General features: G+C 39.1%; 1 non-coding gene across 1 annotated transcript; it reads right to left on the bottom strand.

The window, feature by feature from the left end:
* Positions 1-10,509: 10,509 nt before the first annotated feature.
* On the bottom strand, positions 10,510-10,617 carry LOC131244910 (small nucleolar RNA R71). Its single transcript, XR_009170679.1, has one exon. It is a non-coding gene; the product is annotated as a small nucleolar RNA R71 (small nucleolar RNA).
* Positions 10,618-23,706: the final 13,089 nt, after the last annotated feature.

Raw genomic sequence — 23,706 nt, 5'->3', positions numbered from 1 at the left:
TAAGTGATGTCAGTTATGTAAATCCGAGACACTCAACACCTGTGGGTGAGATGAGTCTTTCAGCTTTACATTACCAACACCATTTACTTCACCCGTTCATGTGTCTGCCAAACGGTAATCGTCTATGTTTTCATTACCGTATGCATGAAAATGTGAACGTAACTGTATGCAATCCGCTTATCCCAATGTTACAAGTCTGTACTTGTAATATATTCATCGATTGAGGTCACTATGGTGGCTAACATAACCGAATTCAAAACTACAAATATGGACTTAGGATTGAGATTATAATCCTGCCTCTTAATAGATTATATCTTAATTAGTCCGATGCGGCCCATAAGTTAGTTGGTATTAACCCTTTTAGAAATAAAGGAACTTTAAAGTGAAACAAATGGAAAAGTTTCACATCATATATTCCAATGGTCTATATCAACTCTTAAGTATGGGTGATGGGCCAATAATAAGGCCGAATCAGTACTCTGAGTAATTTGGATATCATTAATTAGTATCATGGACCTTTCCAGGCTTCATCATTCACATGATAGATAAATAGAATGGACTATATAATTTGACTAGTAAAGACTTATATGGGTGTCCATAGGTTGATTTGATGAGTTGAAGGTCTTAATATCATATGAAAGTTCATGATTAAATAGACAGCCCAGGTCAAATAAATAGTCCAAATCCTCTTGAATACTTAAGATTATTTTCTTAATATTGAACTAATAGATGGTCCATATCGAAATAAAATAGAACATTACTGAGTGGATCAGATATTGGGATCAATGGGCTTAGAATGATATTAAGGCCCACTAATCGAAGTTTTGCATCCAAATCGATCCAGTTTGGGTCCTGAAATGCAGATATGAATGCTCATCAATCGGGTCCTGAATAGTAGATCCGAACGACCAACAATCGGGTCTGCAATAGCAGATCCATTTAAACTGAAATTGGGTCCGAGGACCCGATTATTAAGTGTATGGGATGAATCCCATATGTGTGATGTATCAGGGCAAAGTGCCCTAAACTCTTCCCGAGCCTATCTCCGAAACTCCTTGGCTGTAAGAGAGAGAGAGGGAGAGAGAGAGAGACAAGCAGCGCTCGCCATCCATCCCCTCGAGATGATGAGAAGATGTGAATCTTCTCTTTCTGCAACTCGATTTCTAGCGGTTCTGATGGGCTAAGATGGATCTGTGGTGCCAACAGTGTCATCGGAAAGGACAAATATGGCCTCCAGCAATGAAGATCCATCCATGAGACGCCGACAACGGCTTCATAAACATGGTTGAAAGGAATGTGGCACGCCATCGCTTGTAATCGTAGGTTCGGATTTTGATAATGGTAGTCGTCTCCCACAAATCGCAGGTAAGGGTCCACTGGATGAACCGATTTTAAAATCCCCAATCTGATATGGGATTCCAAATATCTAATATCTGGATTTGAAGTTCGAAGATCCCTAATTGGCATTTAGATTTGGGAATTTGAAATCCCTAATTAACCAGATTAGGATTTCAGTTTCAAAATTCCTAATTTGGGATTTGGGATTCGAAATCCCTAATTGTTGTATTTGAGATTAAAGTCCCTAATTTTCTCGATTTGGGAATTCAAATCTGAAAGTCGTAATTTCATAATTTTGGAGATTCTGAATTGAAAACCCCCAATAGACATCTGGATTTGGGGATTCGAATTCGAAATCCTTAATTCGAATAGTTGTCTTTAGGGTTTTCGAAATTCAAATCCCTAATCTGAAAATTTCTGGATTCAGGGATTCAGAAATCCTTGATCACAACTGTTTCAGGAATTCGAAAATCCCTGATATGATCAGATATAGATGGATGTGATTATCCATACCTATGCACAGATGACTCTGATACCAATTGTGAGACTTAATATATATGTGGAATAGGCCCACGGATCTGTCTGTGCAAAGGTTATGGTACGTACCTAGATAAGACGCCACCCTGGAAGCCGGATAAGAATACCAGAATACCAGAATATCAGAATTCCTGTAGAACTTAAGATCTTCCCCTCCTTCACACCCTTCCTACAATTCACAAAATGAGACTCGAATTTCTGCCGTGGTGTAGGATTGGGGACCCAGCTCCCTTATATAGAATCTGTGGAGGGAGAGTTTAAAACCCATTACAACTCTCTCTCCCACGCTCCACATTGCAGCATCCTAGATCAACTCAAATTGCTGTCTGTGTAAGATAACTATAGCATTCCAGCCCTAGTACGCAAAGCTGCGCAGATAGACTGCGCAGCGCATCACCTGAAGTGGGGCCCACTAGTTTACTCAATCGTCCTGTCTAACTGAATGACAATCCAGATCTGTAAAGCGCACTAAATAGAGTTCTTACATCCTGCACCTTTAAGACATGAGACGAAAAATAAGGCAGTTCTAAAGCTCGTTGCGTGAGGTTGGGAAGTGTACGCCCACCGTTTCGTGGGGCCATTGGACCCTGAGATGGTTTCAATGGTAGGCATGTCACTCCTCACATTTTCCCAATGTGTGGCCCACTTGAGTATTGGATCCGCCACATTTTTCGGTTTCTTGTACTAAAATAAGGCGGCAAAACGTATGGACACGGTGGATTTCTCACTAACATCAAAGTGGGCCCCACCTAGCTTAGGACAGTAGGAACTTCCTACTATGTTGCCGCAGCAATCCGTTTCTGTGAGAAACCGTACACGTGGCAAATAGGTAACTCAAATTGAACAGTTAAAGTTGTAAGACCCAGTCTAGATAGATGACAGATAAACGTCACTCGGATTTAATTTTTTAACCGGTAAAGCGGTTGATGTTGATGTACGGTCAAATTAGAAATTATCAATGGTCCAGAATCAGAGAACAAATGCCCATCTTATGATGTGAGCCAATGAACGTTCTTAGGCGGGCCCTGATATCAGAGAGTTAGAATGCCACGTGTGAGTGCTGGGTATCAACCATCACACTCTGCCAGTGTCAAATAACTCTGCCCGGGGTTTGACTGATAGTACCAATTCAAACATCCGGGACTGGCCTTCCTAGTCCACGTTCAACTCAAAGTGGGCCCAAGATTAGTGGTCAGGATCTTCCCATGTAAATTTCATAGGACCGTCCATCCACATACGCGTCCAACAATCCAATGCTCTGGATCAGTCAACCAAGAGGCCCACTAGTCCAAACTAGAAATGTGAGTACACTGAATATAATTGCCTCTTAATCTGAACCGTCTATAAACTCCTATGCAAAAATCACTTTGATCTGATGATCTAATCCATCTCTTATTTTCCGGTCATCATTTTTTTTTTCTGCCCACTGATGTAATGGTTAGGATTGACCGATAAAAGTGACCTTTTCGAACCATAAAGCAATTTATTATGGGCTTTAACAAATAGATTCATCAAATTGTTGATTGGGCTTTTTTTGTGTACATGATCTAGACCGTCCAAATTAAAGGCTAACAATCAAAGAGGTACAATTATTAGATTACAACCAAATTTGCATGGTGGAGTACAAAGTCTATGGCCGACCTAGTGTACGGTCTAGATCTAGCAGTTGGACATTGTGCAGAGCATTGATGCATTTTCAAAATAAAATTTGGTGAGGTGAGATAAGCTTAGACATTGCAGTTTATGAGTTATCCTGAGTAATGTTTTGAATATCAGTATCAACGGATGTATCACACTATGATATGGAAATATATCCAGTATGGAATAAAAAAACATCGGTATCATGTAATGTATCATTATTAGCCTAATTGAGGCCATACAAGGAATGTAGCACGGGCAATTGGTTAAAAAGACTGCTACTTGGGAGGCAGGGAATCCATATCCATGGTTCATAGGACGCACTAGTAGAGCTAAAAAGAGCTTGTTTGCTCGCGTTGCTTATGACTTTCTTTTCTAGTTAACATGAGAGAGGCTTGTCCCATCAGGTTTAGAGAAATAGGTAGAGGTGTACACTAAGTCAAACCGAGTCATGCTGGCCTTAGCTCGACTCGGCTCGGCTAGCAACTACCCCTGACTCATGTTCAGCTCGGCTCGGTCACCGAGCTACTTGTCCAGCTCGACTCGGCTCAGTCATCAGCTCGGACCAATTCAAGCCGAGTTCAAGCTGAGTTCGACCTCGAGCTTTCGAGTCAAGTTCAAGTTTGAGTTTTCGAGCCGAGTTTGAGTTCGTGCGATAGTCGAACTGGTAGCAGGAGCAAGGCACACATGTAAGAAGCAGAGACGGCCGGCAGATAAGGACCACCGGACCAGTTAGGGATGAGCAGTCGGGCAAGGCAGTGACGACGGGCGAGCACCAGGTCAAGCAGGCAGAGAGAGAGAAAGAGAGCTTGGGCGGCTGTCAGGCGGGTTGGTTGTGAGAAAGAGGGGTAAGGTAGTTTTAGGATTTAAATTTTTTATTTTTATACCACTTGATCAAGTCGAGCCGAATTAAACCAAGTTCAAGTTGTATATCGAACCGAGTCAAGTCGAGCTCGGGCCATCTTGAACTAAGCTTGAAATATTTTTGAGCTTAAAAATTAAGCTCGACTTGGCTCGAACTCAATTTTGAACCGAGTTGAATCGAGCTTTATCGAGCCGAGTCGAGCCGAGCGAGTTGACTAAGCTAGCTCAGTTTGTATACAGCTCTAGAAATAGGTGAGGGACTACTGTTACGGGATTGAGGCAATAATCAAATAGTTGCTAATTTATGAGCTGCCTATTGAATATGCTACAACACAAAGGTAACACACATTCAATGACTAATTGCTTGCATTAGGAAGAATAATGTATTTTAGCAATGTGGTAACTATGTTATGTTATACCTGTATTGCGGAATTGACGGATCGCCTATGCATCGACAATGGAGATTTAAAACCACAATTTAAAAACGTACTTGATTGGAAAGACATTCCGCCGACAAGAATCTTTATCTTCCGCACCTTACACCTTTAGGAGAACCTTCAATGGCTAGAAGCTTACCCATCACACTTCTCACCTCTAGGGTCTTCACACCGTAGGTTTCCATATCTGGCTTAATAACCGAGTATAGGGACATCGGTTCAAACGTCCTGTCCCAAACTTATTTATAATGATCACAACTGAAGTGGGGCCCACTGAATCGCTCAATCTGAATAATCCAACAACCAGATCTGATGATCATGTGTGGCCCACCTGATAGGAGTCTTACATGTTATTCCATAATAATTCTATATTCGCTCAATCCAAATGCATAAAATTACAAGAGAGAGATTGCCGATTTGAACAAGTCTCGAATCACCCAAGCTATACCCTTGAAACCCTATGAATAAATTAGAAAGCTCTTAATACCCCTAATAAAATACTATAATCTTAATTGCTAAAATTAATGGAGTAGCTTATTGAAAATGGAAACAAAATGTTAAATACATAATAAAATTCTCTATTTTATTTTTATTAAAAAATTATTTGTTGGTCGCCAGTTGAGTGCTTAGGGTTTTGGTTCGAGGATTTTTCTTGTCACACGGACCATCCAAAGTGGAACCCATAATATTAATTATTCGGATCATTGAAACATGGACCCACTTATACAAGCTTATTTTGTAAACTTGGTTGTTTGGTGCCTTGGGCCATCATATAAATAGTTTGGATAGTTGAAACAACATGTGATCTAAAATGGCCCCTACCTGACGTACACCCACATAAGAAGGTATTTAAGATGATCAAGGCCACTTGGAAATATCTTTTATTGATGGGGCCCACTGCATAGATGTCTTACACAAGATGTTGTGTGAAGCCTGGCCATGTAAGGTATATATGAGCAGGTGTAGGTGTACTAACCCACCCAATATCGGGAGCAGGTTAGGTGACTAAGGTGTTACCCTTACGGTGTGGGGCCCACCTTGATGAATATGTTGTATATCCACGCCGTCCATTCATTTTTCGAGCTAATTTTACGAGGTAATCCCAAAAAGTAAGCGGATCTAAATATCCAGATGACCACACTAATGGAAAAAGTGGTGAATGAGCATTACAAACTTTTTGTAGGCCACAAAAGTTTTGGATCAAGCTGATATTTGTATTTTTCCTTAATCAAAGTCTAGTTGTCCTTATCAAGGGGTTGGATGGGAAATAAACATTACTGATCAGCTTGCGGTGGGCCCCAGAAAATTTTTAACGGTGGGCATTCAATCACCACTGTTTCATGTGGGGTGGTCCACCTGGGATTTGGGTCTGCTTAATTTTTGGCACCACGTCCTAGAATGGGCTGTAAAAACCTATGGACGGTGTGGATATACAGTACATCATCAAGGTGGACCCCCTGGTAAGTAACACCTAATCCCCTCCCCCTAATAGCTCTCTTTCCATGTGAAATTAAGAATGGTATTTGGCCATGCAAAGTCCTGATTGGAGTGGGTTATTTTTCTTTTTAATAATACCAAATTAAATTGATAACAATAAAGATAAAATCATAAAAAAAAAAAGGGTTTTCAAAGAATGTGGGATTGATTGGGAGATCCCACGCCGGGCCTGGTTCTCAATGTTGAGTAGCATACGTTTAAGAGATCTGGGCCATCCATCCAGTGGGGCACACCGCATATGCTCTAGACCAAAAATAAAGTTGGTTAATTTGTTAATTAGGTAGGTCGAGCTCATATGAGAAAAATGTGAGCTCAAAAAAAAAATAAAAATCCAACATTTTAAATTCAATGTACATGTGTGGCCCGCTTGGGGACGCATTACCCTAATTCTCAGTATATGAATCAATTTACATTACCTAATGAATGACTATGATCTTTGACACAGTGCCATGGGACATGGGAACTGGCACACAATTCACAGAGTACATCTTGATCTATTGTAATAGGATATTTCAAAACTTTAGCAGTTGGGCATGGGCCATGGTCAGTGATCTGAACTGTTGAACTAACAAAACACAATCAGTGCTTAAAAATCTTGAAGATTGAAAATTTCTAGACTTTTTGAAATGTTAACGGCTACATTACGTGTCAGCTCCATTGGGCTTTCAAAATGGACTTTGGCTCATTATTCAACTAAAGCCTATTTACTTGTTTAACACAATATAAAATCTATTTGACTGAGCTCTTTAGACTAGGGCTGAAAGTCAGGTACGTTCAACCTGACTGACCCAGCATTGGGTTGGGCTTGGGCAGGATGTATCGGGTTTGGTCTTGGGCTTGGGCCATACAAACACCAACCCAATAAAACTTGGTCCAGCTTAGGTTGAGGTCTAAGGTTGCCCGGCCTAACCCAACCCAATCAATATATAAGTTACTTACAAATTATAATTGAGTTTGTCAATGTTGAAGGCACAGGAAATTTCGCTACTGTCAGGTCTCATTGGTCTACCTGATGAGTGAAGTTGCCTTGAGAGAAACATTCACCACGGTGACCCGTGGGATGGACCAATGGCTACAGGCACGGAAGCAGTTTAGGTGTTACCTTACCCTTACCGTGGGGCCCCACCTTGACGAATGAGTTGTATATCCACACCGTCCATCTGTTATTTTAGCTTATTTTAAGACATGATCTTAAAAATTAAGTAGTTCCAAATCTCATGTAGACCACACATGACTGAAAGCAGTAGTGAATGATCATTAAAACCTTTTGTGGGCCAGATATTTTTTAGATCTTCTTGATTTTTGGACCATGCCTTAAAATGAGCTGGAAAAGCGGATGGACCACATGGATATACAACAAATCACCAAGGTGGTCACCGCGTTAAGGGTAACACCTAATATGCTCACTGTTATATTCCCTCACACACACACATATGGGAAAAGGTTCCATGCAGTCGAGCTCATGGGAACTTCCCATGAGGTTGAGTTGTGTGGGCCCCACTGTGATGCGTGTCAAACATCAAAACCGTTCATTTGATGGGTCCCCTTTAAATTATGGGATATCCCAAAAATCAGCCGTATACGGAACTCAGGTGGGCCATTCCATCTAAATTCATGTGAAGACATTCCTAAAACATATAAAAGCACTTGGTGGGGCCGATGTAAAATTTTGATGCGCCTGAAACTTGGTCTGACCCCTCATCCAAGTGGGACACACATAATGGATGGGCTGGATTTGTGAACCACATCTCGGTGGGCCCAAAAAATGATTATGAATGTTTTAATGGAGGGTAACCCTCTCAACTTTTGTATGTGGTGTGGCCCACAAAAGTCACAGATTGACTTGAATTTTAATCCCTAGGCCTATCATGGAATGGTGCATCTGACTGATGGGATTGATGTTCAACACACATCACGGTGGGGCCCACACAGCTCGACTGCATAGAACCTTTTCCACATATATATATAATCTCGTCTCACTGGAGACACACCAACATCGCACGTATGAACGATATAAAGTGCTCGTTAGAATGCAGGGGCAACTCCAAGCCATGTAAAACTAGTTTCAGCAATGTTGCATGTGAAATATTGTATATTTTTCTCTATTTATACCTTGCTTTTATAAACATGATAATACTTAATCGATTTAATTATGCATATTTTCATCTGCGGGGTGATTTCCAAAGCTTAAGATGAAATTGATGTCAAAAGGAAGATTTATGCTCGAAAGATTACACAATGAAGATTTGGAGATTTGAAAGTCATTAATGAAGAATTCATATTCCAAAGATCCAAGAAAATCAAGTGAGGAATGAAGAGAATCAAATATTTGAAGTGGAGAAAACGAATCCTAAAATTGTTTTAAAAACAAATATATTCCTGAAATTGTCCTAAAAAAACATATTCTGAACCTTTGAGTTTATTCTGGAAAACTACGCAGAGTGCGTAAATTTGAGGTGGTTTAAACTCCGAGTCTATTTTGAAAAACTACACAGAGTGCGTAAATTTGATACAGTTTCTAAAATTTTCCAACTCAGTGCGAAAGTTGAAATTCCACAACTATAAATGGGAATATCTATGATGCTCCAAAGCATCTTCTAGGGTTTGGAAAGGTGTCAAGGAGCATACATAAGGGTGGAGCAGCTGCCAAAGAGTTTTTCTTCTTTCCTAGTTTATTTTTCATGTTTTGTTTAAGAGATTTGGTTTCAATCATGTCTATAGTTGGCTAAACCTCTTAGTTAAGACTAAGAGGTAAAGCTTATAGCATGTTTAGATGTTTATTTTGCTTTGATTCTTGCTCTTATTAAACTTCATTAATTTCTAATTTGATATTAAGGGAATATTTTCAGTTTTCTATGATTTATTGTAACTCAAATTACAATAGATGCTCTGATAGTTTTGGATATCTTCTTTTCCTATTTTGAGATAGTGAGATTGATAAATCCCACTGTTCACTATTGTCGCCCAGGCATGATAGGGTGATGGAATCCCTTCCAATAATCACAATTCTCCTCCATTGAGAATTAGGTCAATGAAAAGTTCAGATTTGATTTAAATTGCTTTATCTTCCAATTGGATAGGATAAGAATCAAATTCTAATTGTATTCCTTAAATCAAGTAAGGTAACATCTTGATAGCTATAAGTGGATCCTTGGCACCCTAGTTCCTGCCTTTAAATTCATAAGTTTTAATCAACATTACTCACCATTACTCCCAATTATTCAGATTTCAATTTAGATCATTTTCTAGTTCTAGTTATTTTTAGAATACATACAAATTTAGTCCCTGTGGATTCGACCTCGGTCTTACCGAGTTATTACTAGATTGCGACCTTACACTTGGGGTTGTGAGCAAGTTTTTGGCAGCGTTGCTGGGGACTACAACTGTATTTTTCTGAGATTAATTAGTTTTGGAATTAGATTAAGATTATGGTTAATTTCTGCTTTGTTTTTAAGTTAGGATTTTTTTCTACAATTATTTTTAGAAACTAACATTATTTTCTATTTTTTAGGATTATAACATAGCTACTGCAATCCGGTAACCTCTTTCCAATTATCTCTTTCTTTTTTAGATTTCTTATTTGCTGTAGGTTTTATTTTTCTTTTTCTTAGGTTTAGTTTATTTAGTTGCTTGAGGGCTGCAAGTGTTTCATGCCCAAGTGGGTTCGTGACAACACTCGACGTCTCTTAAGTGAAAGAGGATTAGTTGAAGGGTTGCCTATCTATCATAGGATTAGACACCATTTAAGACCGTTTAAGTCAATAGAAGTGATGGCTGTAAATCAACCTCAACCTCCAGTTGGAGAAATTTAAGATGAAAATGAGGTGTGGAATGCACCCTTGCCTCGTACGCTACGAGATTATTTACAACCGGTGGGGGTGAGTACACCTTCCTGCATGATATTTTCATTGAATGCAGGAACTGTGGATATTAAACCAGGGGTAATTCAACTCCTCCCTAAGTTTCATGGATTGGAATATGAAAGTTCATACTTGCATATGAAAGAGTTCGATGAAATCATATCTACATTACACTTCCCAAATGTGTCTGAGGACATAGTTTGACCGAAATTGCTTCATTTCTCTTTGAAAGAAAAGGCTAAGTCATGCTTACATTTCTTAATGCTAAGGTCCAATAGCACGTGGGCTAAGATGACGAGGGAGTTTCTTAAAAAGTTCTTCCCCTATCAAAAAACAAATACCTTAAGGAAAACAATAATGAATTTTGCGCAAAAAAAGGATGAGACCTTCTTCCAATGTTGGGAGTGATTTAAGGATCTCATAAATTCATGTCCACAATATGGCTAACGTAGCGTATAACAAGCTTTTTCTATGAGGGATTTACCTCACCCATGCACCAAATTGTAGAGATGATGTGTAATGGGGAATTCATGAATAAGGAAGTCGATGATGCGTGGGATTATTTTGATAAACTTGCTGAAAACGTGTAATCATGGGATACCTCTTAAAGAATTACCACTTCTTAGACTACTCAATCAAAGGAAAGGGGAGAAATTTATGTTTTAAAAGAGGAAGATGATGTACATGGAAGAGTGGCCAAACTCACAAGAAAAGTCGAGGCCAGAACTTAAGAAGGTAGAACCCAAAAAGATTGCGGAAGTTGTTTGTGGTATTTGTGCTTGTAACATACATATAACTAAGAATTTCCCAACAATTCCTGTTTTTCAAGAGATATTGAATAAGCAATCAAATGCTGTAAACAACTACCAAAAACCTTTCAGTGGACCCACCTCAAATATATATAACTCAAGCTGGAGGAACCATCCAAACTTCAGTTGGAGGAACAGATAAATGACAAATCCTTAAGGGATCCTTAACCAATTTTTGAATTAAAGGAAACCTTAAGAGGATCCGGTCTTAAAACATATACAAAACTAAGATCTTTTTAATCAGGGTATGCTGCAAGCCTTTCAAGACTTTACAAAGGCCATACAAGGGCTTGAAATAAAAATTTCGATTGGGGAGAAAGGGATTCTTTCGGCTCAACCTCTCCCCAACCCAAAACAACAATATGAAATTAGTGACCCAAGATCTTCAAAATAGATAGAGCAGACAAAGTCTATCACCACTCTTAGGAGTGGGAAGACAACTGACAAATCTATTTTGGTGAGGGCTGAAAAGCCTAAGGACCCGGAAATAGATGAGAATGATAGACCTAGCAATGCTCCACATGGGTTAGAACCAGAACCTTAAAGTAAGCCGATTGCATCATTCCCTCAACGGTTGATTGCACCAAAACCTCTCTCTAACTCTCAAGATATTCTAGAGGTGCTTAAGCAAGTGAAGGGGAGCATCCCTCTACTGGATGCCGTTAAACAAATTCCTTCATATGCCAAATTTATGAAATATTTATGTATGACCAAAAGACAGCAAAACATACAAAAGAAAATCTTTTTCGCAGAAAAAGTGAGTGTCATCCTCAAGCAAGATATGCCATAAAAATATAAAGATCCTGGTAGCCCAACCATCACTTGTGTAATTGGGAACTACCGGATTGAGCATGCACTTCTTGACTTAAGGGCAAGTGTAAATCTAATCCCTTACTCGGTTTACGAACAATTGGGTCTGGGTGAATTAAAACCCACACGGACCACATTACAACTTGCCGGTCGCTCAATTCGTGTATCGAGAGGGATAATTGAGGATGTGTTGGTCTAAGTTGATAAATTATACTAAGCAGTAGATTTTATTGTCCTGGATATTCAACCCATCATAGATGTAAGAACTCAAATTTTCATCATTCTTGGTCGCCCATTCCTTACTACATCAAATGCCATAATTAATTGTAGAAGTGGAATTATGAACTTATCTTTTGGAAATATGACATTAGAGCTCAACATATTTTTCAACAAGAACAAACAGCCAGAGGATGACGATACCCACGATATTAACGTGATCGATTTTTTCGTGGAAGATAGAGCACTCCTGACTCTATACTCTGACACTCTAGATATGTGTCTGGCCTACTCTCCTGATTTAAACGATGACATGATTAAGGAGATGAATGCCTTGCTTGATACTACGCTAGTACATGAAGTTAATTGGTGGAGGCAACAATTTTAGAAATTTCCCCAAATAGATGTAGTGCATTTACCGTCTAGCCTCGAGGCACTGAAGCTTGACCTAAGACCTTTGCCCATTTATCTTAAATATATCTACTTAGGTCAACCTGAGGCATACCCGGTGGTAATCTCTTCCCACTTTGAGAAGGAACAAGAGAGTATACTTATTTCTACTCTCATTGAGCATAAAGGAGCTATTGGATGGTCGATTACGGATATCAAGGGAATTAATCCTTTGATTTCTACTCACTGCAGTCATCCTGAGGATAATGCGAAAACCTCCCGGCAACCACAACGTCAACTCAATTTAAATATGACAGAAGTAGTTAAGGCTGAGGTACTTAAGTTGTTAGATGTGGGTATCATATACCTTATATCCGACAGTCAATGGGTGAGTCCAACTCAGGTGGTTCCTAAGAAGTTTAGAATCACCATCGTAGCCAATGCCGATAATGAACTCATGCTAACTAGAGTTACTACTAGTAGGAGAATGTGCATTGACTACAAGAAGTTGAATATCGTCAAAGGAATGACCACTTTCCTTTGTCCTTCATTGATCAAATTTTGTAAAGGCTAGCTGTTCACTCTCACTATTGCTTCCTTGACGGATATTCGGGCTACAACCAGATGGAAATAACCCTTAAAGATCAAGAAAAGACAACGTTCACATGTCCATTTGGCACGTTTGCTTATCGAAGGATGCCATTAGAACTGTGTAATGCCCCCACTACTTTTTAGGGATGCATGTTGAGTATTTTTTTGATATGGTGGGGCAATATTTAGAGGTCTTCATGAACGACTTCTCTGTCTTTGGTCCATCCTTCAGCGAGTGTCTGAAAAATCTTAAAAATGTGCTGAAGCGACGCGATGAGAAGAATTTGGTTTTGAATTGGGAGAAGTGTCATTTCATGGTTCCCAAGGGAATTGTTCTTGGACATATAATTTCTTCCAAAGGAATTGAGGTAGATAAGGCAAAAATTGATCTTATCTCTAACCTACCTCCACCCAAGAGCATACGTAATGTGTGATCCTTCTTAGGACACGCTAGATTTTACAGATGATTCATAAAGGACTTTAGTTATCTCTCTCATCCTTTATGTAATCTACTTCAAAAGGATACACCATTCGAGTGGAGTGAAGAATGCTAAGGAGCTTTTTCTAAGCTCAAGGGCATGTTGACTATCTCTCCTATCATGCAGTCACTCGACAGGAGTATACATTTTGAGATTATGTGTGATGAGTTTGACTATGCTATTGGGGCGGTGTTAGGCCAGGGAAAAGAGAAGAAGCCCTATGTGATTAATTATGCAAGTAGAACTCTAGATTCGGCCTAAGTGAACTACTCTACTACGGAGAAGGAATTCTTAGCCGTAGTGTTCGCTTTAGATAAATTTAGGTCCTACTTGATTGGATCCAAAATCATCATTTACACTGATCATGCGGCACTAAAGTACCTTCTTTTAAGAATGATGCCAAGCCCCGCTTGATAAGATGAATCCTTTTACTCTAAGAGATCGACATAGAAATACGAGATAAAAAGGGAGTAAAGAACGTAGTGGTTGACCATCTCTCTAGGCTTGATCTTCCTAATTTCCTGAACCGACATTGATAAATGACATGTTCCATGACAAAGAATTGTTTAAACTTTCCCAATTACCTTGGTTTGCTGACATTGTGAATTATCTTACCACAGGTTTCACACCGACATACTGGATTGCCCAAGATAAGAAGAAATTCTTCGCCGAGGCACACAAGTTCTTCTGGGATGATCCTTATTTGTTTAAATATTACATAGACCAAATTCTAAGAAGATATATGCTAGACAATGAACATCAAAGTGTCACCTCTTTTTGTCACTCTCAGGCCTACGGTGGTCACTTTTTTGCTAAAAAGACCACGACCAAAATTATACAGTGTGTCTTTTTCTAGCCCACTATGTTCAAAGATACTCATGAGTTTTGTAAAGCTTGTGAGCATTTTCAGAAATTGAGAGGATTGTCCCGTAGAAATATGATGCCGCTAAACCCAATTTTTATCATTAAAGCATTCAATTGTACGGGCATCGATTTCATAGGGCCATTCCCCCAATCCTTTGGAAATATTTACATTTTATTGGCAGTAAACTATGTCACTAAGTGGGTTGAAGTGATCTCGTGCCGAAATAATGATCACGAAATGGTTATTAGATTCTTAAAAGAAAACATCCTTTTCTGGTTCGGAACGCTTCGGGCCATCATTAGTGATGGAGGTTCACACTTTTGTAATAGGCCATTTGAGAACTTAATGAAAAAATATATCATTTCTCATAAGGTAAGCACTCCATACCACTCACAGACAAGCGGGCCAGCTGAGATTTCCAATAGGAAAATTAAGCAAATTCTGAAAAAAAAGGTTAACCTTGACTATAAGGATTGGTCAATCCGCTTAACCAACGCTTTATGGGCTTATCGTACAGCTTTTAAGACCCCCATCGGAATGTCTCTTTTTAGACTCATCTATGGGAAAGCTTGCCACTTGCCTGTAGAGTTGAAACATAGAGCCTACTGGGCTATCAAAAATGTAAATTTTAACTTGGACAATGCTGACTCGCTACACAAACTTCAATTGAATCAACTCGAAGAAATTCGAAATGTTGCACACGAGAACTTGAGAATTTACAAGGACAAGATGAAGGTGTTTCATGATTAGAACATCCTTTGAAAATCATTCACATCTAGCTAAAAATTCCTTCTATACAATTCTCAATTACATCTTTTTCTGAGAAAACTTTAATCTCATTGGACCGACCCTTTTACTGTTACTAATGTCTATCCTCAAGGGGCCGTCGAGATAAAGAATCTGAAGGTGTTTCATGACCGGAACATCCTTTGGAAATCATTCACATCTAGCCACAAATTCCTTCTATACAATTCTCAATTACATCTTTTTCTAGAAAAACTTCGATCTCATTGGACCGGTCCTTTCATTGTTACTAATATCTATCCTCAAGGGGCCGTCGAGATAAAGAATCTGACAAATGGCAATGTGTAACACCCGTACTTTTAAGTACTCGGGTGTTACCTTGAGGATCTAAATTAATTTCACGTGCGTGGGATCACGCGTGACTCACCTTACACATTATCATCCAGTGGCCCTCAATCTATCCATCTAGACCATCTAGTACAATCTTTATTCATATATCGAGTCATCTGACCGTTGATTCTCAAGAACGAATAATTATCTCGTTCTAAAAGTGTCATTGATCTTTATGAACCTACTATATTGCTATAATCTAAATGGTGAAGGAAGTTTGACCCTACTTTACCAGACAGATTAAGCCATACGTTATCATTCGTAGGCCTTAGATCATCAGATCCACCATTCATTGGAACCATAAAGTCTAACTTAAAGGTCCGCCACCTGGTCATCACAATCAAACCATCAGACCACCAATTCAACGATGGATCTTCGTTTAGACAAACCTTATGACCTTTAGGACCGTTAGAAGAGATCTCCATCCTTAAATCAAATGATTCGCCCGTTAGTTTTAAAGATGGACCATCACACCTTGGTGAAATCGATGTCAAACTTCAAAAGGCCTAGTTATGGGAATTTGATCGCAATGAAATTTCACTTACTACTCTATTAGAACAATTGAACCATACATCGTTAATTTCGGGACCCAGCTCAGCAAATCCACCATCCATCGAATCCACAAATCCAATTTAATGATTTATCACCTGAGTGCCACATTTAGGTGATCAGCCCATTAATCCAACCTCTTGATTTCATATAGGCAGACCCTAGGGTCCTTATAGCCGCTGATTATTAGGTTGAACGTAATATGGCCGTAGGATCGAGTCAAGACTACACATAAAGGATATAAATCTAAATGTACGGCCCACTCGGGCTTTCAACTTACCTGATCTATGATCAGGGGTCCTACTTGGACCCATGGAATCGGATGAACGGATATGATTTGGCGACACATCAATGTGGACCCCACTTTTAGTACTGTGAGTGCACTTGGGGGCGTGCACCGGCTGTGCACTGTACGTAAAATGGGGTCAAACCGAGTTTGACCCGATGATTTCCAAAGAAGGGAATATTCCTTCTTCTCTTCTCTCCCTAGACTTCCCAAAAGTCTAGACTAGACCAACCCACACCCAACTCGGATGGACATTAGCCCCGACTCACACAACTCGACCCAACAACTTGGTTTGGTTCGAGCGGGTGCAGCCATGCACCCCTTCTTTCACCCTTTTTCTTCTTCTTTTCTACTTCTGGAAAGTACCGAGGTGGCTGGACTCATCTCAGGCGCAGCCCAAATCAGCGGACTCAGTCCGTTTTCGACCGGAGTCACAATCGCGACTCGGCCCGATTCGAGCTGGTGCAACAATGCACCCTCTCTCTCCCACTTCTCTTCATCTCTCTCTCTCTCTCTTGTTCTTCTCATTGAACCCTCCTTCTTCCTTCTGAGACATCCAGGAGGATCTGGACTCGAGCAACTTAATCCACGACCTGCCCCGAACCCGGCAGATGCGGCGAAGAAGATGGTGCGGCTCCAATGGCGAATCTCCAACCAGTGAGTTTTTCTCCATTCTACTTCTGTTGGACACTTCGTATTGGTCCACAGGAGCTTGTGGAAGAAGGATTTCGAAGGTCCAACGAAGATTTCCTGGTGGGTTAGTGCTTGGAAGCTCTCGGCTCGATTTTTGGAAAAAAAAAAAACTGGGAGTCATTGCGGCTACGATTTCTCTTCATATGGCTAGGTTTTAGGGTATTTCTAGGATGGTATATCCTAGCTCGGACGGTCTAGATTTGTTTCAACATGGCTTCTAGAAGCCCTTTAACGGGTGAGATTTGTGCCAACGCATGACACAGAAAGGCTCTTTCCACCTTTTCTAGCTAAAGGAGGAAACCCTAGGATAGTTTGGAATGGTCTAAAATAGAGAACTATGATTGGAGGAGGGATCCTTACACAGATCACAGCAGCTGGCTGGAGAAAACGGTGGGGATAGTTTTCCATTTTAGGAACGGGTTGTGTGAGGGTGTTTTTGGGCCGAATTTCAGCACACACACGCATGCATGCATTTACGTTGGGTCCACCATCCTGGATGGATTTGAGAGTCCTACAACCTTAACGGTTTAGATTGGCTCAAGGTGGCCCATATAGATCACAAACGGTTGGTTTTAAGAGGCCTGGAAACACAACTTGCCTCCACTCCAGCCTTCTTGCGATCGACGCCGTGTGTACGCACGAGCTCTCCAGCCTACGAAACGCTTGAGTTTTGATCAAATTTTCATGGACTCCATGATGGACGGTTCAGACCATGTTAAAGAGGCCATATGGTGGGCCATTGATCGAGCAAAAGCGTCCGTCTGTTTGAAATGGACGCTAGCGACAAAAGGAGGAAGAAGGAATATTTCCTTCTTTGGAAATTACGTACAGTGCACAGCCGGTGCACGCCCCCTAGTGCACTCACAGTACTAAAAGTGGGGTCCACATTGATGTGTCGCCAAATCATATCCGTTCATCCGATTCCATGGGTCCAAGTAGGACCCCTGACCATAGATCAGGCAGGGTGAAAGCCCGAGTGGGCCATACATTTAGATTTATATCCTTTATGTGTAGTCTTGCCTCGATCCTACGGCCATATCACGTTCAATCTAATAATCAGCAGCTACAAGGACCTTAGGGTCTGCCTATATAAAATCAAGAGGTTGGATTAATGGGCTGATCACCTAAATGTGGCACTCAGGTGATAAACCATTAAATTTGATTTGTGGATCCGATGAATGGTGGATTTGTTGAACTGGGTCCCGAAATTAACGATGTATGGTTCAATTGTTCCAATAGAGTAGTAAGTGAAATTTCATCGCAATCAAATTCCCATAACTAGGCCTTTTGAAGTTTTTCATCGATTTCACTAAGGTGTAATGGTCCATCTTTAAAACTAACAGGCGAATCATTTGATTTAAGGATGGAGATCTCTTCTAACGATCCTAAGGGTCATAAGGTTTGTTTAGACAAAGATCCATGGTTGAATTGGTGGTCCGATGGTTTGATTGTGATGACCAGGTTGCGGGCCTTTAAGTTGGACTTTGTGGATCCAACGAATGGTGGATCTGATGATCTAAGGCCTACGAATGATAACGTATGACTCAATCTGTCTGGTAAAGTAGGGTCAAACTTCCTTCACCATTTAGATTATAGTAATATAGTAGGTTCATAAAGATCAATGACACTTTTGGAACGAGATGATTATTCGTTCTTGAGAATCAACGGTTAGATGACTCGATATATGAATAAAGATTGTACTAAATGGTCTAGATGGATAGATTGAGGGCCCCCAGATGATGATGTGTAAGGTGAGTCACTCGTGATCCCAACACGTGAAATTAATTTAGATCTTCAAGGTAACACCCGAGTACTGAAAAGTATGGGGTGTTACAGTCTACCCCCCTTAAAGAGAATTTCATCCTCGAAATTCAGCACTTATTTCATGGATTGGAACGATGACTATCTGATTTACAAACCTTTCAAGCATTCGCTATTTTCCCTTAATGGTTATGTGTTTGCACAAACGTATATGACTAATTATAAAAATTGGAGTTATTATAATCTACCCCGCTTATAGAAAATTTTGCCCTCAAGATTTTGATAACATACATATCATTTATTAACATTATCTTAATGGCATACCCTATATCGCATCTGCCTAAGCATGCTATAACAACTTAGATTTAAATAAGCCATTTCTAAATTTTTATTGAACTCTCATATCTCTAATCTGACAAGTCGCTCAGTGCATGTATACAAGTTTCCCTAAAGATTGGAAATCTTTTATTTATTTATTTATTTATTTTTATTTTTGTATCTACCAAAAGTAGAAATTTATTTCAATGCCTAACGATATCACAATTTCCTACAACATTTACTAGGATTGTGAGTTGTTTTAGGTGATAACTAATAATAACATTTTATCTTCTATTTTATTTTCCTTTACCTTTAATGATAGTTCCCTGCTGTCTAAAGTACAATACAGTTTTCCGTTTTCAACGTTCGAGCTGTCATGAACTGATGGTTGTAGTGGGTTCAAGCTCGATACATCGATCCTTTGCCTACGTATAGCAGATGATTTTAGTATCAATTCATAATCCTAGTAAGTCTTGATCCTTTGCTTAATCGAGGCATTGAGATCCTTGAGATTTGCGAAGACTTTAGAATTTGAGTCAAACCGCGGGCACTTCGCATAACTATGATTCCATCAGTTCGTGATCCCGATTGTTTTCAAACTCCTAAGAAATATCATGTAATCTTATATTCTCATGAATGATAAGTCCACGTGGCTCATTACATTTTCACTGCACACTCTGATTATCTAAGCACTATGGAAAGAATAATTTAGGACCAAGATTATTATTTTTTTTCTTTTGAAATCTAAGCTTGAAATTTTCCTAAATTTATCTAGGATCCCAATATAATCCTGATACATTTTAATCTAGGGTTGGAAATTTACCCAAAATTCTATAAGTTCACTTCTAATTAATTTTACGTGCTAGAATTTGTGAAATATTATTTCTAAGTAAAGAGATGTATTATGGAATTCAAATTACATTCATAGTATGATTCCCCAAGTTCAGAGAGTGTTTATGTTCGATCTAACATACAATGCTGTGGATAAGAAATTTCCTACGAAATCCAAGTTTGATCCATTTGATGATTATTGTGATAGCGTTATTCCTAACTATGAAATTTTAGGAAAATTCATATCCTGAATTTCTAGAAAAATTCATTTGGAAGTTAAGTACGAGGAATGTCCTTGTTTGGCCTTACTTACATCATAGTGGGCACTTGTCCTCCCACAATTCTTAAGTTTTGTTTCTACATTCAACCAACAGTTTCGGTGGTTTACATGGGAACTAAAGTTCATATTCTAAGTTGGAATGACTAAACCTAAAATCTTCAAGGGAACCTAAGTTCATTTATAAGTCTTATGATTATCCAATCGATTTTCTAGGGAGTTTAGAATCTTAAGTCTCTATGTTCTCAATTTCTCTTCGCTACAGGGGAATTTCACATGAGTTCAAATGGTTATTCTAATAATTTCTAAGGGGACCTAAGTTTGGTTTCTGAGTTTCAAACAACCATCCTAGTAGTTTATAGGGGAACCAAAGTTTGGATTTCTACATTCTCAAAATTTTCCTAAGTCTAGGGGAGATTCACTTAGGTTTTAAATATCTAATTCCAACATCCTAACTTAAGACATTTAAAGTTTGTATAAGATCATTTTCCCAAGGCCTGGTTTGTCCAAACTATGCTCTGATACCAACTGCAACGCCCCAAGTTTTCGAAACCCGAGTATATGACTGGTCCTCCAAAAAATCTGAGTGTTAACTTTTAAAGATAGTCAAATGCAAATATTTTTTTCTTTTCTTTTAGAGTTAGCAGTTTAGCGAAAGATGGACAGATCAAACATAAAGGAAAATTTGCATTACATTCAGAATATACGAGCGGTTGCCCATAATGACTTATGTAAACTAATGTCTCTTATAATAGCAAATATAAAAATTAAAGAGAGAGATGAAAGAAGAAGAAAGAAGCGAAAGAGAAGAAGGAAGAGAAAAAGAAGAAGAAGAAGAAAGAAAGAGAACTGAGAGAGAAGGAGAAGTGTTGGTGGCCGTCGGGCTGACTCGGCTGAAACCGAGTTGGACTCGGTCAAGTTGGGTTTGGGCCTGGTTCGGTCCAGTTCACCCCAGGGAAGAAAGAGAGAAAGAAAAGAAAAATCAAGAAGAAGAAGAAAGAGAGAGATGAAAGAAGAAGAAAGAAGAGAGGAAGAAGGAAGAAGAAGAGGAGAGAGGGTGATGTCGAGTCAACTTAGCTGCCATCTCTGCCCAGTTGACTCTGTTGAGTTGCGTGGAGTTGGGTCAACTCAGTTGAGTCACGTCGGGTTGAGTCGCTGAGCTGGTCATCGGTTCGAATTGAGGCCGAGTTGAACCACTGAATCGACTAAGGTGACTCCACCTCCTTCCTGATTGAAATTATTTCGATTACAATTATCAATGTTGCCATTATTATCATTATTAGGATTATTAATACTAAACATGATTAACCATTAGTAAATTACATATACTAATGTTAGTTATTACAAACAAATTACAATTGTTAAATATTAGTGTTTATTTTTCATTGTTGAATATTATTATTAATAGTAAAGCATACTATTTATTTTCATCACAATGATTATTAATGTCACATTAACTAATATTAATTATATCCTTAATGTTAATGATCACCATGAAATTATTAATATTATTAGCATTATGGTCAAATGTACATTGATTAGCACTTAAACCCTAAATCTAAGCCTAAAACTAAACCTTAAGACGAAGCCATAATTCTGTATTAAAACCCTAAAAATAAATAATTCAAACCATAGGCTATGATCATAACCCTAGATAGTGCGTAGAACTCAAATTTAATTGTACAAGTTCATGATTTGTGGTAGGGTTTAACCCTAAGGGTGCACGCACCTCCTAGCGATGATGTAGGCGGTTCAAAACATAAGGTGATGACTTCTTCCCCTTAAGCTTCCATTTCCAAGTGAGTCTAAGTGATATTCTTTATTTGAAATTACAGATGTTATCTCATAGCATGCGACCTTTTATCAATTCTTAAGGCATGACTTATACTTGAATTATAATTGACAGTTGTGAACCATGATTTTATACAATAAATACTTACATGATGACTTTCATTTAAATTTCAATTAATAGTTCTTATCATGACTTATTGCGATTGTTATAAATCAACTTATGTCTGGTATGCCATGACTTTATGCTTTCTCATGGATTGTGGTGAGTCTCTTATGGATCTCTATTCACTACACTTACTAGTGGGTAATCCCTCTTGTGTATGTGAACCCATATTTAGGATATAACAAGATGGAGTGTAGTAAAGAATGGCTCTCGATTGGAGGTTATGTGGGACATGGAACATTAATGTGGAATTTACCATCCATATGTCATACGACTTGAGTGGCTTAGAAATGACCTCTTTAATCGCTCTAATTTAACCTTGTCTAACCCCTTTGTTGTCTCGATTTAATGTTTCGAGCACCCTTTTACCGCTGTGATTTAACATCTGTCTCATGTTTTGATGATTGCCTTACGTGCCTTCGATGGCCTATACCCATATAATGGTGATCCTTATTAAATTTGATTGGTCACTGGTCGACGAGCATCCATTAAACATCCTAAGATGGAAAAATCTCATGAACCGTGGATGACAGTATTGGGACACTATGCCCGAGCTGTCAGCTTACGCTGGGTGACGAGCCCCTCGTAGTGACCATTGAGTTACTCAAATCGGCTGATTATAATTGGAATAATAATGGCTTGATTAATCATACATTTATAGCATATTAGCGATGACGGGTGGCTAATTCTGGATGCTGTAGCACGTGTCCTTAGGTTTAGTGAGGTATCATTTCGCTAGCTCCCACCCATTGACTATCGACCTACGTACGTGATGTACGATGACTTGGTCATTATGTTATACGTGATATGCTACGCCGGTGACCAGTCATATGCATGGGTGACGAGCCCAAGTCCAACTGGATGAACATTCCCAAGTCGATGTGTATTCACGCATCCATGCATTTAAATAAGATTGCATCATGTATTGTTTTGAATGTCTTGTTATTTTTAACTATGCTTAGTTAAGGCGGCGGTGTGTAATCTTGAGGAGAATTCACACTAAGTTGGCCACTCATCCATTAAATATATAACCATACAGGTAGCATAGGTTGCTTAAAAGACGTTCGTGTCCAGAGTGCTAAAGAGTAGGGTATAATTATCAGGGATGTATGGCTGTATCTGTCAGGAGAAGCTGCGTGATCTTACGGCTCAAGTTTATATACATTTTATTATTTTTCTTGTGTAAATTACGTAATTTTTGTATTTGCTATTATAAGAGACATTGGTTTGTTAAGTCATTATGGGCAGTCGCTTGTATATTCTGAATGTAATGCAAATTTTCCTTTATGTTTGATTTGTCCATCTTTTACAAACTTCTAACTCTGAAAGAAAAGAAAAAAGATACTTGCATTTGACTATCTTTAAAGGTAAACACTCGGGTTTTTTGGAGGACCAGTCATATACTTGGGTTCCAAAAACTTGTGGCGTTACACAATGTTTTCAAAATGAATGGACATTGTCTCAAGCCATTTGTTGAGAAGTTTGATTCAGAGGACATGTCCATGCCTCTGACTGATCTTGTGTACTAAGATTGACCTCTTAGTCTGATGGAGGTGTAGTTAGGTTTATTGC

This window comes from Magnolia sinica, chromosome 4, assembly GCF_029962835.1.
Source record: "Magnolia sinica isolate HGM2019 chromosome 4, MsV1, whole genome shotgun sequence".
Taxonomy (NCBI): Eukaryota; Viridiplantae; Streptophyta; class Magnoliopsida; order Magnoliales; family Magnoliaceae; genus Magnolia; species Magnolia sinica.
The sequence above is the reverse complement of the archived record's forward strand: the minus strand, read 5'-3'. Positions and strand labels throughout refer to the sequence as shown.